At 43.5% G+C, this 15,029-nt stretch overlaps 1 protein-coding gene and 1 long non-coding RNA gene across 5 annotated transcripts in view; both read right to left on the minus strand.

The window, feature by feature from the left end:
* The window catches only part of LOC145723526 (uncharacterized), a 130,617-nt gene that overhangs the window by 38,313 nt on the left and 77,275 nt on the right, over positions 1–15,029 (minus strand). The window lies entirely within an intron of this gene.
* Positions 3,549–6,683, minus strand: LOC145723524 (uncharacterized). Its single transcript, XR_014148639.1, has 2 exons — positions 6,396–6,683; positions 3,549–4,076 (listed from the first exon to the last, which is right to left on the minus strand). It is a non-coding gene; the product is annotated as an uncharacterized LOC145723524 (long non-coding RNA).

A 15,029-nucleotide genomic window follows, 5' to 3' on the forward strand; every position in this document is an offset into this window, starting at 1 on the left:
TAAGTTCACAAGGGTTGTTTCCAAATTTTGGGAGGACTGTGTACAGAAGATGGCTTAAATATATCCTGTATAGCTCCAAGGAACAAGATTAAGACTGGAGGTAGGTTTCAACTCAATTGCTAAGTATCCAATTGTAAGGGGTATGGAGAGAAGCTTCTGTCAAAGCAGGAAATACTAGATAGCCTCCAAGGCCCCCTTCAACCTCAAAATCTAAGTTTCTAATTACATGCCTCCTCCTGTTAATTATTTCTTAGTATATTAGTTCTATCTCCTCAGCCAGATTTTAGATTGAAGAAGCTGGACAAAAAAAGAAATAGAAGATTTCTGGACTAGCTTCTAGTGTTAGCTCTACCAGCAGTTAGCTGCTATATAACTTTGGGTAAATCACTTAATGCCCCTGGGCCTCAATTTCTTCAACTGGAAAAGGAGGGGTTTGGATTGTAACTTCCCTCCCAGTGCAAAGTGAGGATAATAAAGAGCAACTTCAATTGGGTTACTTTAAGAATAAAGTGGACATGAAACTAGATAAAGTACTTTAGAGAGTGAGTGGTCTATTGTCTGTGCTTAATAAATATTAGCTCTTGTTATTTCCATGATGATGATGATGATGGTGATGATTCTATGATTTCCACGTATACAATAAAATCTTGAATTACTTTAGACCTTCACTTCTTTTGCTCTGCTGAATGGCGATCAGGAAGTAACTTAAAATTATCGCTGATCTAAGTTTTCTCAGCGGGTAACTAGGTGCCCACCATGACCTTGGAAAGGGCAAACCTTTGATTAATAATTGAAATGAACCTGAAATGGTTTGGGCAACAAATGTGTTCTCTTGCTCCATGTCAGCAGAGGGAGCCAAAGAAAAGGAACAAATCCTTTCTCAGATTAGGTGCCAAACAGCGTGACAGATCAGGGGCTTTTAGAGAAGTATCTTTAATCACATTCTCCACCCTCGTTTTATAGATTGTGAAACAGGCCAATGGAGGAAAGGGGACCTCCTAAGGTTACCAACTAATAAGTGGTAAGACTCTCAGAAAAGCAAGCCTGTGTTCTCTCAGTCCTGGTTCCTGGGTCTTTGACTCGTGGTCCTTCTTAGGCTACCATATTGCTTTCTTGCTCTTCAAGGAAATCAGCTGCAGATAACTGCAACTTCAGGGTTCTCTTTTGCCTAACTTATCTGATAGCCTAGTCTTTGGGTTCAAATCCTGACTCTGCTCCTTACTAACCGTGTGACCATGGGCAAGTTACACAGCCTCTCCAGGATTCAGAATCATATTTTTAAGTGGTTATAATAATTACACTTATTTCAAAGGGTTTTGGGGAGGAGCAAATGATATAATGTAATATAAAATGCCTCATAAGGCATTTCACGCCTTGAATGCAGGAGGTGCCTTAAGAGATATAAGTACCCATTTTTGTCAAAATAATTTTATCTAAGTGAATTGAAAATGGATAATGTAGGTCCCAAACTCAGATGCTTCCAAGAGCTAGCCATTTAAATAAAGCTGTCTGGATATGTAACAACAGGGACTTCTAGGGACTGTGGCAAATCACAGAGTTCATGGCCATGGGAGACAACTTTTACCAGGAGCAAAATTCAAGCCCACTGTTGTCAAATCTTCTGACACGTTGAGAGAAATTGGAAATCTGGATTTTTATGTGCAAATCTCTGATTTTCAAAAATATTATACAGGCCAAATAAAATCCAGGCCAGCAGCTTGTTATTTTAAATTTAATTTTAGAGCTCCATATGCAGCAGACTCACAACACACTAGAATTGAGAAACTCAGCCCAATAAATGCAGGCGAAGATATTATGTCTCTCATTTGGAGTGCCAATAATATGAACCCACAGGAATGTTTTTCCAAGGACCTTACTCAGCAAACACACTGAACCCCCGAGGATTATTTTGCAATCTCTAGAATATCCTCCAGCTTTTCTTGGTGACTTCAGATTTTCTGCCCACTCCATGGCTGATGCCATTTGAGTTGCCAGAGTCTTCCAGCCTGACTATAAATTATACATTCCACACTGATATAGTTTTTTCTTTACAAGGTAGAAAATAACATTTCACAATTTTATACATAACATTCATTTTTATTTAACAGCTACCTTCATTAGATATTCATTGAAAAGAGGCTCATTGTAAGCAACAACTAGGTGGGGGGAAAGGGGTTGAGTATCTAGAATTTTGTATACCAAACTTCCAATACACATGAAGAATAGCAATCCTTTCGTTCCAGTAAACAACAACAAAATAAACTGTAGGAGCATCAGAATAGGAAAGAGAAGATGTAATGGTAAATAAAAATGAAAAAAAGGGGAGGTATCAACTAGCAGAGTAGTTGGATCCAAACTGATTAAAGATCCTTGAGTTGTTTTCACTCTTCCACCTTAGCAGGCTTCAGCCCCATGCCTGATTTCCAGAGAGTATCTCCACCACTATCTCCCTTCCTCTGGGAGAAGAAAGGCTGATTGGGAAAAGTTTCGTTTTCATGGTGTCACTGACTTGCAAAATGTACTCAGCCTGGTAGTTTTATTTATAGGTTGGTGCATTTTGGTGCATTTCAAGCTACCTTTCTGGAGATCGTGGGAAGATAGTGCCCTGAGTATAACCTTTTGTTTAAAACGGAGGCTTCCAATTAGCATGCCAAATGCGATCATGTTGACTTAGTTATATTAGAATTTGTTTCAATACTGCAAAGAAGCTGTTTAAAAACCAGCCCAGGAATATTAAGAACCAGTGCTGGGCCAGGTCAGTGGGAGTGGCACCAAGTTAATGGAACAAGGAGACGGTGAGGCCCTGGGGGCTGGGCTGGGGGCTGAGTGAGACCACCTAAGAGAGGGCCAGGGCCTCGTCCCGTGGTCCAGAGGAGAGGCACAGGTCTAGGGAGCAGGGGAAACCAAGGCCCTAGAGAGACAGACAACGTGCCCTGCCCTCCCCCACTCATTTTAATATGGAAAAGCCAGTGTGATGCTAGAAGAGATTAAAAAGAATTTTACATTAAAACGGAGTCTAATTTTCATGAGACAGCGAAGAGTAGTGGAAATAACAGTGGGGGCTGAGCTCTCCTGCTTGCTGACTCTGGGGCCTCGGGCAAGCGGCTTTACCCACATGGGTTTTAATTTTACAATTCACAAAAGGAAAAATTTAGAAGATAAAAATCGAAGGATTCTTCCAAGTCTTATATAGTCAGGCATTTTCCCCCAGCATTTTATTGGGAAAAATTTCAAGTCTATAGAAAAGAATCGAACTAACATCCATATACTCGTCATGTTGGTTCTCAACATTTTGCTGTGTTTGCTTTAATTTTCTGTTGCTGTCTGTCTGTCTCCAACCATCTAGCAACCATCTATCCTCCATATAACCACAATATCACAGTCACATCTAAGAAAAATGACAATATCTAATTGTCTATATCTAATATCTAACTTGTATTCATATTTCTAATTATACCAAGTTCTTGCACTCGATTAGGTTTTTAGCCTTTAACATTTTAAGATACTAAACTCTTTCTTTTTTTTAAATTTATTTACATTCAGTCCAGTTATTTTGAAGAACACTTCACACTTTTTGGACACGGCTGTTTCCTCGTCGTGAGATCTTTTTATTTTTTTTTAAGATTTTATTTATTTCTTTGACAGAGAGAGACACAGCGAGAGAGCAACACAAGCAGGGGGAGTGGGAGAGGGAGAAGCAGGCTTCCCACTGAGCAGGGAGCCCAATGTGGGGGCTCGATCCCAGGACCCTGAGACCATGACCTGAGCCAAAGGCAGATGCGTGATGACTGAGGCACCCAGGCGCCCCCTCGTCGTGAAATCTTGCGTGTTCCTCTATCCCTATGTTTTCTGTAGGCTGGAAGTTAGGTCTGGTGACTTAGCAGATTCAGGTCAACACCTCTGGCAAGAATGCTTCTGGGGCCATTTGTGTTCTTCATATTGATTCGCACCAGAAGCCCTTTCATGTCAGATTGTCCCAGTATTCGTGATGTTAAGTTTGATCCCTTGGTTAAGGTGGTGACGGCCAGGTCTCCCCAAAGTAAAGGCGTATTTTCTCCTCCTCTGTCGTCAGTAATCTGTGGGATAACACTTTGATGTCCTATGAACAAACCTCTTACCCGACTATTTTAGCACCATCAGAATCCTTACCTGAATCCTTTATTATGTTGGGTTTGTGGGGATTGCCTCATTTTACCCTCCCTTCTATATTTATTAGCTAACATTCTTCTGTAAAGATGAACTTTCCTTTTATTTTTTCTTCTCTCTCTCTCTTCCTCTCTCTGTCTCTCCCTCTGTCTGTCTCTCTCCCTCTCTCTACCTCTCTCTCTCTCTTCCACTCTGCGTGTGTCTCTCTCTGCCTCCCCGTGTCGTCCATTTTTCCTTCTTCCTCTCCTTCATATTACTATGGTCTCATGAATTTCCTTTATATTTAATTTGTAATCATTTACTCTCTTTATTCTTTTTGATGTCCAAATGGTCCCAAACTTGGCTAGGGGGAGCCCCTTTAAGATGGATCTTGTATCCTTTTCATAAGAACACATTAGTTTTTGAGTTCCTCCTTGCTATCTAGCAATATAAAATATTTCTGATTCACTTCACATTTGCCCTCCCTGGATCTGAATTCAACCATTCTCCAAGGAGTCCTGTTTCCTTTTAATGGAGCATGATATTCACATCAAGAGCTGGGCAAGTAAGTGTGCTCACTGCAACTAAGTGTCCTTACTTATAAGTCTTTTCAAGTGAGCAAAGCTAGGAAATGTATGTATATATTATACACATACTATATATATATTCAAGAATTCATATATTCAAATTTAATACAGAAGCCTTTTAAAAAATTATTTTATTTTCATTTATTTTAAATTTTGATTTAAAATCTTGATTCCTAATAATATTTAAAGTTTTGATTCCTAATAATATTACTACATCTACTTCTTTGCTTTTTCCTACAATATTTATATATAGTTTCAAAATTATAATGTTAATATTCCTAATACCCAATAAACATACTAAAGCTTTAGATGCCACTGAATTCTTTTTGTTCTTAGAATATATTCCACTAAGGGATGGTCAGTCATTGTCCTCATATCAAAATTTACTTGAATCAATTCTTTTCTCTGTGTGATTATTTTATCAATACAATATACAGCTAGATTCATTTGGTTTTTATTGCATTCCAATTTAGATTTGCTTCTTTCTGTCCCTTTCAATTTACTTTTTCAAGTGTCTAAGACATTCACATGTCCCCATACTTATTCCTTCCACTTCAGTCCCACTTCTCCCCCTTGTAGGTTTTAATTTCTGATTTATTCTTCCTGTGGTTTTTTTTGCAAAATACACACACACACACTTTCTGTTCTTTCTGCACAAAGGATATCCTACTGTATACATTCTTGTACCTTGCTTCTTTTACTCAACAATATGTCTAAAAGTTATTGCAAATCCACTCATAAAGATCTTCCTCATTAGTTTTCATGTATCACCAGGTATTTTCAGAGGCATATTTATGAAACGAGACATCAGGAAGCAAGAACCAAAAAGTACCTGACACCATGATAGAAGATTTCAAAATTGAAAACCGACTTTGAGATCCAGTGAACCAATTTCCCCACTTTACAGTTGTGGCCACTGAGACTAGAGGGGGAAAATGACCTTCCCCCACCTTTCTTTCTACACTATATTATGTGACCCAAATCAGAGTGGCTATCTTTTAACATGTGGCTATTTTAGCTGCAAGGATCGGCCCAGGGATGAACATACAACCTGATCCAAGCCACTGAGAGTACCTTTTAGGGGCTGTAAAAGTTAGAACTAGGGCAGGGGGAGTCTTTTCCTCTCTGGTAGCAAAGCTCTGAGCATCAGAGCCTGAAGCTGCTGGTAGCCAGATCCCCTGTTGAGCAGAGAAAGTTTATCTGTACTCGGAAAACATAAAGTCAACAAGTAATGATCAAGAGAGGGACCTGACGGGGCTTGAGTCCCTATGCATCATAGGCCAGCTCCACCTTCACCTTTCCCACACTGGGACCTGAAAAATGACATGACCATCAGTGGACTAACTTACCTCCCCAAAAGGTGGGGGTGATGATAACTGGCAATAATTGTAGTACCAAAAGAATGTAGAGTTAGAAAATAGCCCGGCACAGGAACAACAGAGAAAGAGGGGGTGTCCGAGTAAGAATTTCTGCCGTGCTCCATAGTTCATGGTTCAAAATGTGGACTGTAGCTGGAGAACTGTTTCTCCTTCCCACTCCATGCCAGCCCTTTACTCACCAGCAACGCTGGGGATTCCAGAAAACGCCTTGGTCTCTCCCCCAGAGGGGCTACCCACAGAAAGGAGTTTGCCGGTTTCCCCTACCCAACCTCCCCATCCTACTTCTGCTTTGCTAATTACTTACCAAGAAGGCTTCGAGAGCCAGGAGGGTTTCGATTGTCTATGCCCTTCACAACAGTGACCTTTGAATTAACAGAACCGCCTTAAGTTGGTTGTCTTCATAGTCTCTTTCATCGAACAATCACCAATCTCCCATTGCCTGCCCCAGTTCTGTGGCAAATGGAAGTTTCATCTTTCACAAACTACGGATATTGCTTGCTTTCTTTTTCCAGAAGGGGGACAAAGGTTTAGCCTAGCCTTAAGTCCCAGAGGAAGCAGAGAAATGTTTCAGTTGTTTTGATTTGAAAAATCACCCTACCCCCTCCCACCCCTGCCCCACCCAGCCCTGTGGTGCTGTTCAAAAAAGATCCCACCAAAAACTTCCACATACTGGGGCCTTCGCATTTCTTACAGATGAAGGGTCTTCTGGCCATCATACCCTGGTTCTTCCTAGACAAGAGGCATAACTCCATTTGGGTAAGTCACTGCTAGGGGCTTGAGCATGGGCATTTTCCTAGTGATGAGACCTCAAAATTCTCCAGGATTTTAGGTGAAACGTTGACCACTGCCTGCAGGAAGATCATAAAGAAGTGGAAAACACCACTTTAAACATCAAACCCTCGATTATAATATTAATTTGCAAAACGAATTCCATGAGCTTCAACTTCTGCATCCATAAGATGAAGAAAAAGAATGCCTACCTCACACGGATGTTCTGCTCAGGGAATGCTGATTAAGTGAATCACTGAACTAATTAATTTGCTGAATAGAGGCATCAGAGTTCTGGGTTGCAAGCAATAGAAATTCAATAGAACTTACTTAAAGAGAAAGGGAATCTACAGACAAGACACCAGGAAGCTCACAGAACTGGCCAGAAGCAGAAGAGCCAGCCCAAGAGTGTGGGAACCAGAAGACAACAAAGGTCTTGCAAACAGAAAAGAGTCCCTTGGGTTCTGACGTGCCCCACTGCTGCTGGGCCTTCAACACCACGTCACCCCACTCACCCAGTGCTACTCTTCTGTGGGAAAAATAAAAATCGAAATAGGTCCCATTCTACCTGTCTGGGTCTCCTAGCTTCACCGCATAATGCTTGAAAAATGTCTGACTGTAACCATGTGAAGGAATTACTGCAATTTTGAAATGACCATTTCTTCCACATCCTGAGGAATTCGTTTCAAGTTGAGTCTACACTTGTATATCTGCCAGGGACTTGAGCACTTCTTCAGTCAAAAAAAAAAAAAAATGATGGAGGGACAGACATGTCAATGGACAGAAAGAGAAATAAAAAGATAATCTCATTTAAAAAATAGCTGAAGGAAAATATGTCTCAGGCACCTGACTTAAGCAAGTGAGGACATTTGGACAATGACTTCTACTCTAAGCGTTCTGGCACCCAGGACTTGGAGGAAAATGTGATGGATTATGTGGTTTTAATTTTCCTTCTCACACCAGAATTTTCTCTCTAGAGACAAAATGTTTTCTGGCAATAATCTCATGCAGAAGATTTTCATTTGGGTTTGACATGAAAGGTGTTACATGAGCTAGTAGACAGTATTGCCAGTTACGATTTCACAAACCCAGGAAGGTTTTTGAAATGGATGCACCTCACGTGAAGTATTTTCTGAAGGCACACTGTATCTCGGAAATGTTTCCGACAGCCCCCCAGAGACAGGGCCCACGTGCGTTGGCTCCTCCAAGGTCGCCCCTGCCCCCCCACATGCAGCCTGCTGGGTCTGGAAGTGCACCTGCAGTGGGCCTCCCCTTTCCCAGGTCAGATGTGCAAAACCAATCTCCAAACATGGCCCCGAGGTGCGGCAGGTCCTCCATGGGCTTCGGCCTCAGACTCCAGACAGGAGAGGGCAGACTGCCCCTTCGTTCTGGAAGGTTTAAAACCCAATGTGTTCTCTTGCCCAGACAGCATAGCCTCAGCAGCAGGAGTATCTGCAGATGGAAAGGCTTTTTTTTTCTTCTTTTGTCTTTCTTTTTCCAGGAGCTCAGCGGCTGCCCCAACTCCCACACCATAACAGAACCTCTGTTACCTGGGACGCAGTCTGCCAGCATCGTGGAGGCTTGTCAGAAACTGCATCACTGGGGGTGGGAAGGGCATAGAAGCCAAGAGGTAAGCCCTACATCTTTACATGACACAGGAGAGAGTTGCGGGAGGCACTGGGAGCCTGAAAACCGCAGTGAGTTTGAATGCTGATAAAAATGACCAAAATGCTGGAAACCTCAACTTCATTTCAAAAAAAGGTTTGAGACAGGTGGGGTTTGTTTTTTGTTTTTTGGGTTTTTTTTTCCATTTTAGGAAGAGATCAAGATGAAGGCACAAATAAAATCAGGTTAGTGAGATGAAGTGTGTCATCAAAGTGGTTTTCCAGAAATGCATGCCACGTGATCCCGTCTGTACAAGCCGGCTGAGCCCTGCCTGAAGAGCAAGCCAGCTCTCTGTGCGGCTGTGCAGAGAGGGGGGCTAGGGTGAGGTGTGGAGAAGGGGCCCGGACTCCGAGCTGGAGAAGGAACAGCAGAGGCCTGGATGGACAGACGACGTTCACCTTTCTTGGAAAGGACCATGTTTTCTCATGCTCCATCTTCAACAGACTGAACTCTACTTCCTCAGGAGCAGGTGTAGACCTTACCGTCCCGGATGCTTTCCCTGCTGCAGCCCCGTACCCCCACCCCCACTTGACCACCCCCTACCCGGACCCCATCCCTCTGGGCTCCCAGAACACTTCTCACACCTTTCATTCAGTGAGGCCAGATGCCTGCCTCTTACTGAAGGAACATCAGTCACAAGAGCACGTGGAAGAGAAGATAAAGTGTTTATGCTCGCCACCCCCCCCCCACCCCGTGACGGGGAAGAGGGGCAGGGGGATACAGGATTCTCCTCTCCCTGGAATCGGATTGTTCCTAAAACTAGACCTGAAGTTGTCATTATTTCACTCAGGCCAGAGGACCTAGATGGATGGAGGGATGGGGGGGGCAGGCCTCCCCTCTTCTTGCCCCCACGCCCCATACTCCTCCCATTTCCGATTAGCTCTAGCTGTTCCCTCTGTGGCAACAAGGCCAGGTCCCACCCACACTCACCATGGCTCCCCCACCCCCAGAACCCCACAAGCAGTCTAGGCCCAGTGTCCCTTCTCCTCTGGTGCAGGTGACTTTCATCTGGTGTGGGGACAGAGAGCCTAGGGGCATGGGCAGAGAGTGTGAGGGGCTCATGGGAGGGCCAACACACTGAGAGGGAATCAGAATTCCTGGGGATATTCCAGGGAAATTCAGTCCTGGCAGCCAGGGGCTAGGAAGTAAAATCTGGAAACTTTGTCTTCAATTTACAAGTGATGATAATGCCCCTGAGACTAACATCTGGATAACAGAGCATATGCACGTGCACACACACACACACACAGAGTATTTGACTCTTACACCAAACTGATGACATACATAATTATTATCTCAACCTTACAGACCCGGAAACCCAGCCCTAGGGAAGTGAAATGACTTCCCCCAAAAAGGAGCAAAATGCTTAAGTGAGGTTTGAGTCTTCTGCTCCCACAAAGTATGTTGATGATAAAACAATCCATGAATTTTAGCAATTATTTCACATGCTGAAGAATTAACAAAATAAACGTAGAAAACATAACATAAAGGATTTACCTGTGTAAAAGAAATTACAATTAAGCCCCCCAATGTGAACTAATAACAGTCAAACTCAATGTGATAATGGTTATAATGAACCATGTCTGATTAATAAATTTCTTAGATCTTATTTGATTATTATAATCTAAGACCTATACACTTATGATATTTTCACAAATTATGCACTTCACAGTGTCAGCTTATAATGTTCTTATATTCCCTAAGAGATTAAGGTAATCAATTATTTTATAAGGTTTCACAGGCTTATCGTACTTCACAGGATGAGATATAAAGCAAATATAAAAACTTGTCTTTGCTTCACATTGACCTTGCATTCCAAACAGGAAGGACCACAGTATCATATGAGGCCAATTGGTATCTTTATAATTTGGCTTTTAAGATTGAATTCCTAAAAGGAAGGCTCTCAGCACACACAAAAAATGAAGTTAGGGTGGGTGGTCAAGACTGAATTTACGTACACCGCCACCAGGTGGAGGCAGAGTGCCATGGGTTGTGGAGTCGCCCAGGGTCGCTGGAGAATTTGCTAAAATTGCATATGATGGTTCTAGGTTCAAGCCCTAGAGATTTAAAATCATACATGTTTCTATTTCTTATTTATTAAAAACATTTGCTGAAATAGCAAAATGCAAACAAACTATTAACAAACATTATATTTTATTTTATTTTTTTATTCATGAGAGACAGAGCGAGAGAGAAAGGCAGAGGGAGAAGCAGGCTCCCAAGGAGCAGGGAGCCCGATGCGGGACTCGATCCCAGGACCCTGAGATCATGACCTGAGCCGAAGGCAGACGCTTAACCATCTGAGCCACCCAGGCGCCCACAAACATTTTAAATAGCACTTTAGAGGGGTTTTATAAATGAGAAGTACAGTTTCATTTTCCCCTTTACCTCTTAAGGTTCCTTTTCTCACACATACTTTCCAAAAAAATTATTGGCTCCTCCTTATGTTGCTTTCATGAGAAACCCCTCAAATCTCTGGATTGTTTGGCAAAAACTTCCAAAGCTCCATTTCAGGCTATGACCTATCTCCCTGTCTCCCAGCTAGTGCAAGAACAAATGGTGAAGGACATTTGGAGGGTGGTGATGAGGAAGGTGATGGAGAGTGACCAGCTGTCCTGGTTTGTCCTAATCCGTCCCAGGAAAGCCCCTTAGTCCCAAGAAAACCAAAAAATAGATATAACTTTCCATTTCAGACTCTCTGCTCAAAGACCTTCATTTCTTTCCATTGGGGAAAAAAGGCAAAATACCCCCACCCCTTGCTGAACCCCTCAAATTCCAGGTAGAAAAGCCCTCCTTTAGCGTGAGTCTTTGCTGCTGGGCCAGGGGAGATGCTTTACATTTTACACGGAGGCAGGCTACACAGAGATGTACAGATGTGTGTGGTGGGCCAACCACGTCGTGTAAATAGAGCCTTTAAGAGGTCTCTGATGAGGCCGCCCGGCCAGGCAGAAGGGAAGCAGGAAGGAAATCAGCTCCAGCTGACAGAAGATGGGATGCTGGAGCAACCAATGGAGGCTCCCGGAAAGGATGTATTTAGCTCAGCTCTAGTAATAGCTGACCCCCTTGGATCTCCTCAGGAATGGATCAGGGAGAGTTCTCGACAGTGAATCGGGAGTGAAATAACACAGACAGATTTATAACTGGAAAGGAAGAATCTCTTCAAGGAAATGACCTAAAAAAGGATGACTCGAGGGGGATTTGATGAAAATGCTAATGGTATTTTGTGAATTGCTCTCCTGCGCAGTTTATATTCATTATATTCATTTCCTGTATTCTTTCATGGAATTGCTTCCATCATAATTCTGCTTTTCTTTTGGACAAGAATTCTCTGTCCAGTTTGTGTTCTTGGGCACCTGGTACTAACAAACCCTTCTCCATACACCTGTCACCTACCAGCACCTATTAATGAGGAAACGCTCTTTAAAAAATGGAGATTTGGGGGGCGCCTGGGTGGCTCAGTCGTTAAGCCTGAGCCTTCGGCTCAGGTCATGATCCCAGGGTCCTGGGATCGAGCCCCACATCAGGCTCCCGGCTCGGCTGGAGGCCTGCTTCTCCCTCTCCCACTCCCCCTGCTTGTGTTCCCTCTCTCGCTATCTCTCTCTGTCAAATAAATAAATAAAATCTAAAAAAAAAAAAAAATTTAAAAATGGAGATTTGGTAAGAATTACCTTCAAACCCCGCAAAGAAGAACCCAGAGATGCTGACCGTGGAGGCAACGTCACAGTAGGAGGGCAGGGCTATCTCGCCCCGAGGCCCCCGGTGGGTACAGACAATGAACAAAGGCAACACATGGCACAAACACTATTAGAACAACACATTTATTTATTAAATCTGAGGCTGGGAAACTGAAGACAGCTGAGAAATATGGTTGAGTTCCTAACTTGGTGATGAATAAGCAGGCTCTAGTCTACAACTGCACAGTTGTGAGACTGCCGTATATTATGTAAATAGCTGTGGGGCCCTTTAAGAAAAGAAATGGTGTGAAGACAAAGCTCTTTTGTACTACTGACTGAGGCCTACCTGATCTTCAGAGAATAAAAGAAAGGTCACCTGGATAGAGTTGCCAGATAAAATACAGGATGCCCAGTTCCTTCTAAATATCAGATAAACAATGAAAATGTTTTGGTATAAGTATGTCCCAAATACTGTATAGGACATACTTATACTAAAAGTACTATCCGTTGTTTACCTGAAGTTCAAATTTAACTGGATTTTTATTTGCTGAATCTGGTAACCCTAAACCTGGGAACAAGAGGAAAGACCTGCGAGATGGGAGTGATGTAGGAAAGATGTTAGGGTTCAAAGTCAAACGCCAAGAAAGAAATCTTGAGACATCTTTGGTGCAAAAAGGTGGTTTTATGAAAGCACGGGGACAGGACCCGTGGGCAGAAAGAGCTGCACTGGGGTCGTGAGGATTGGCCCATTATATACTTTCAAGTTGGGAGGGGGCTAGGGATAGCATAAGTCTCTAAGGAATTTTGGAAGCAAGGTTTTCAGGACCATGAGGAGGCTAGCTCTTTTGGGGAAAAGGTCATTTATTGCCATCTAATAAAACCTTAGTCATGAGACCCTTCAGATATATATCGGTGGGCCATATGCTTGGGGGATGATTGCCAACATGTATCTTGGGGGGTAGAGATAAAGGAAATTTCTAAAGGAATTTTTATATGTTAAAGTAGATTTACAGGATCCTGGGGGTGGGTAGTGGGGCTAGGATTGCCTTTTGCCCTTAGCAAAGTGTCAACATCAAGGCAGTTGGGTCCCTAGAGGAATGTCACTCTGCCTGTTTCAAGGACTCGTCAATGCGCTGTAGGTAGTAAGGAAATTTAATAATTTCTCTCCTGCCTTTGTTTCCCACATCAGGAGGGGAGTGTTGTCACTAAGACAAAGGAACAGGAAGTTGGACAAACATCAGCTTGCCCACGAGGAGCAGCTCCATCATCAGAGAGCCCAGGAGTGTGGAGAAGAAATGTTGGATTCCATGCAGAAGCTCCCAAGAGGCCCTCCAAAAAGCTTCAGCGTTTTCTGGTTTGCTTGTTTATGCTGGAGTGAATGATCAGGCATTGAAAACTATTTTATTGGCTGTGTTGGGGCATATAATGTTCCCTTTTAAGTGGTGGAAGGCCGGCCTTTCAAAAGAGGTGACAAAGTTCTTCTGATTAAAGACCCACACAAAAGAAAGGAATGGGGAGTGGGTGGAAGGATGAAAGAACAGGAGGGAATAATGGAAGGAGACTGCAGCTGATTTCTAGAAGGTGGGGAGCAGGTGGGTGGAGAAGGAAGCAGGTGGAGCTTGCAGGGGGACCTAAATTCAGAACGGCCAGGCACACCAGAGGAAAGGAAGTGGGCTTTGTCATCAAGGAGTGGAAACCTACAACCCCCGGCCCGCACCAGCAGCTGGCAGAGAGTCCCTGGCCAGGGGATCTGTGCTGGAACTGAAAGGGAGAGGGGTCAGTTTCTAAGACTAGAAACTGCAGGTCCAGCTGAGGACAGGAGCAAGTCATCTGGGCTGAAAATAGTAGGAGTGATTGAAAGTCTGCAGAGGGAGTGATTGGGACTCCGACATCTGCCTCTGCCCTCTGCCCTCTGCCCTCTGCCGGGGACACTGAGTGCGGGCCCAACCCCAGCCCCAACCAGGGGAGAAGTTTCCTCCCCAGAGAAAGGGAATGGCCTCAGAGGAAGGACCTCCACGTGCCTCCCGCCCTCTGCCCCAATACACAAACATAACTCACAGAACTTCCAATCAGTTTACTTATGCCACAATCTTAAACATAAACAGACAACCAAAGATCATCAACCATTGAAGGGAATTTCCTACCCTTCCCGGGAAGCCCCCCTCCCCTACCTGAAAATGACCAAAATAGACAGGGGAAAAAAAAAACAAAAACAACTATGTGAGGGGCGCCTGGGTGGCTCAGTTGGTTAAGCGTCTGCCTTCGGCTCAGGTCATGATCCCAGAGTCCTGGGATGGAGCACCACATTGGGTTCCCTGCTCAGTGGGGAGTCTGTTTCTCCCTCTCCCTCTGGCCCTACCTCTCTCCTTCTCTCTCTCTCTCTTGCTTTCTCTCTCAAACAAATAAATAAAATCTTTTTAAAAAATAAGCCATATGAACAGGTAATAATGTGAAATACAGGGGGAAAAAACTTTGAAACTTCTCATTAGATCCTTAAATATGCAAGAAAACATTACCTACTCTTCCTCCTGTTAAAAAGAAAAGCAGCCCCCAAATGCAAGCATTTATGCTAGGCCCTGTCACCAAACTGGGGCTTAATACCGAACCTAATTACAGTTTCAGCCTCCCCTAGAAACGCAGTCTGAACTGGTCAGTCAGGAATTTTCTGGTCAGCTGCAATGAGGTCAGTCCTTCACATGGGCCTTCTCCATCCCCCAAAGGAAGATGAGGTAATTCACCTAATGAGACCCCCGTCCTTTCCCCTAAGGGAAGATGACTTGGCCTGAAACAGTCCTTTCCTTGCTTTGGCTAGTAACTTCTTGCCCCAAACT

The sequence above is a fragment of the Leptonychotes weddellii genome, chromosome 9 (genome assembly GCF_054177405.1).
Source record: "Leptonychotes weddellii isolate Sample4059 chromosome 9, ASM5417740v2, whole genome shotgun sequence".
Taxonomy (NCBI): Eukaryota; Metazoa; Chordata; class Mammalia; order Carnivora; family Phocidae; genus Leptonychotes; species Leptonychotes weddellii.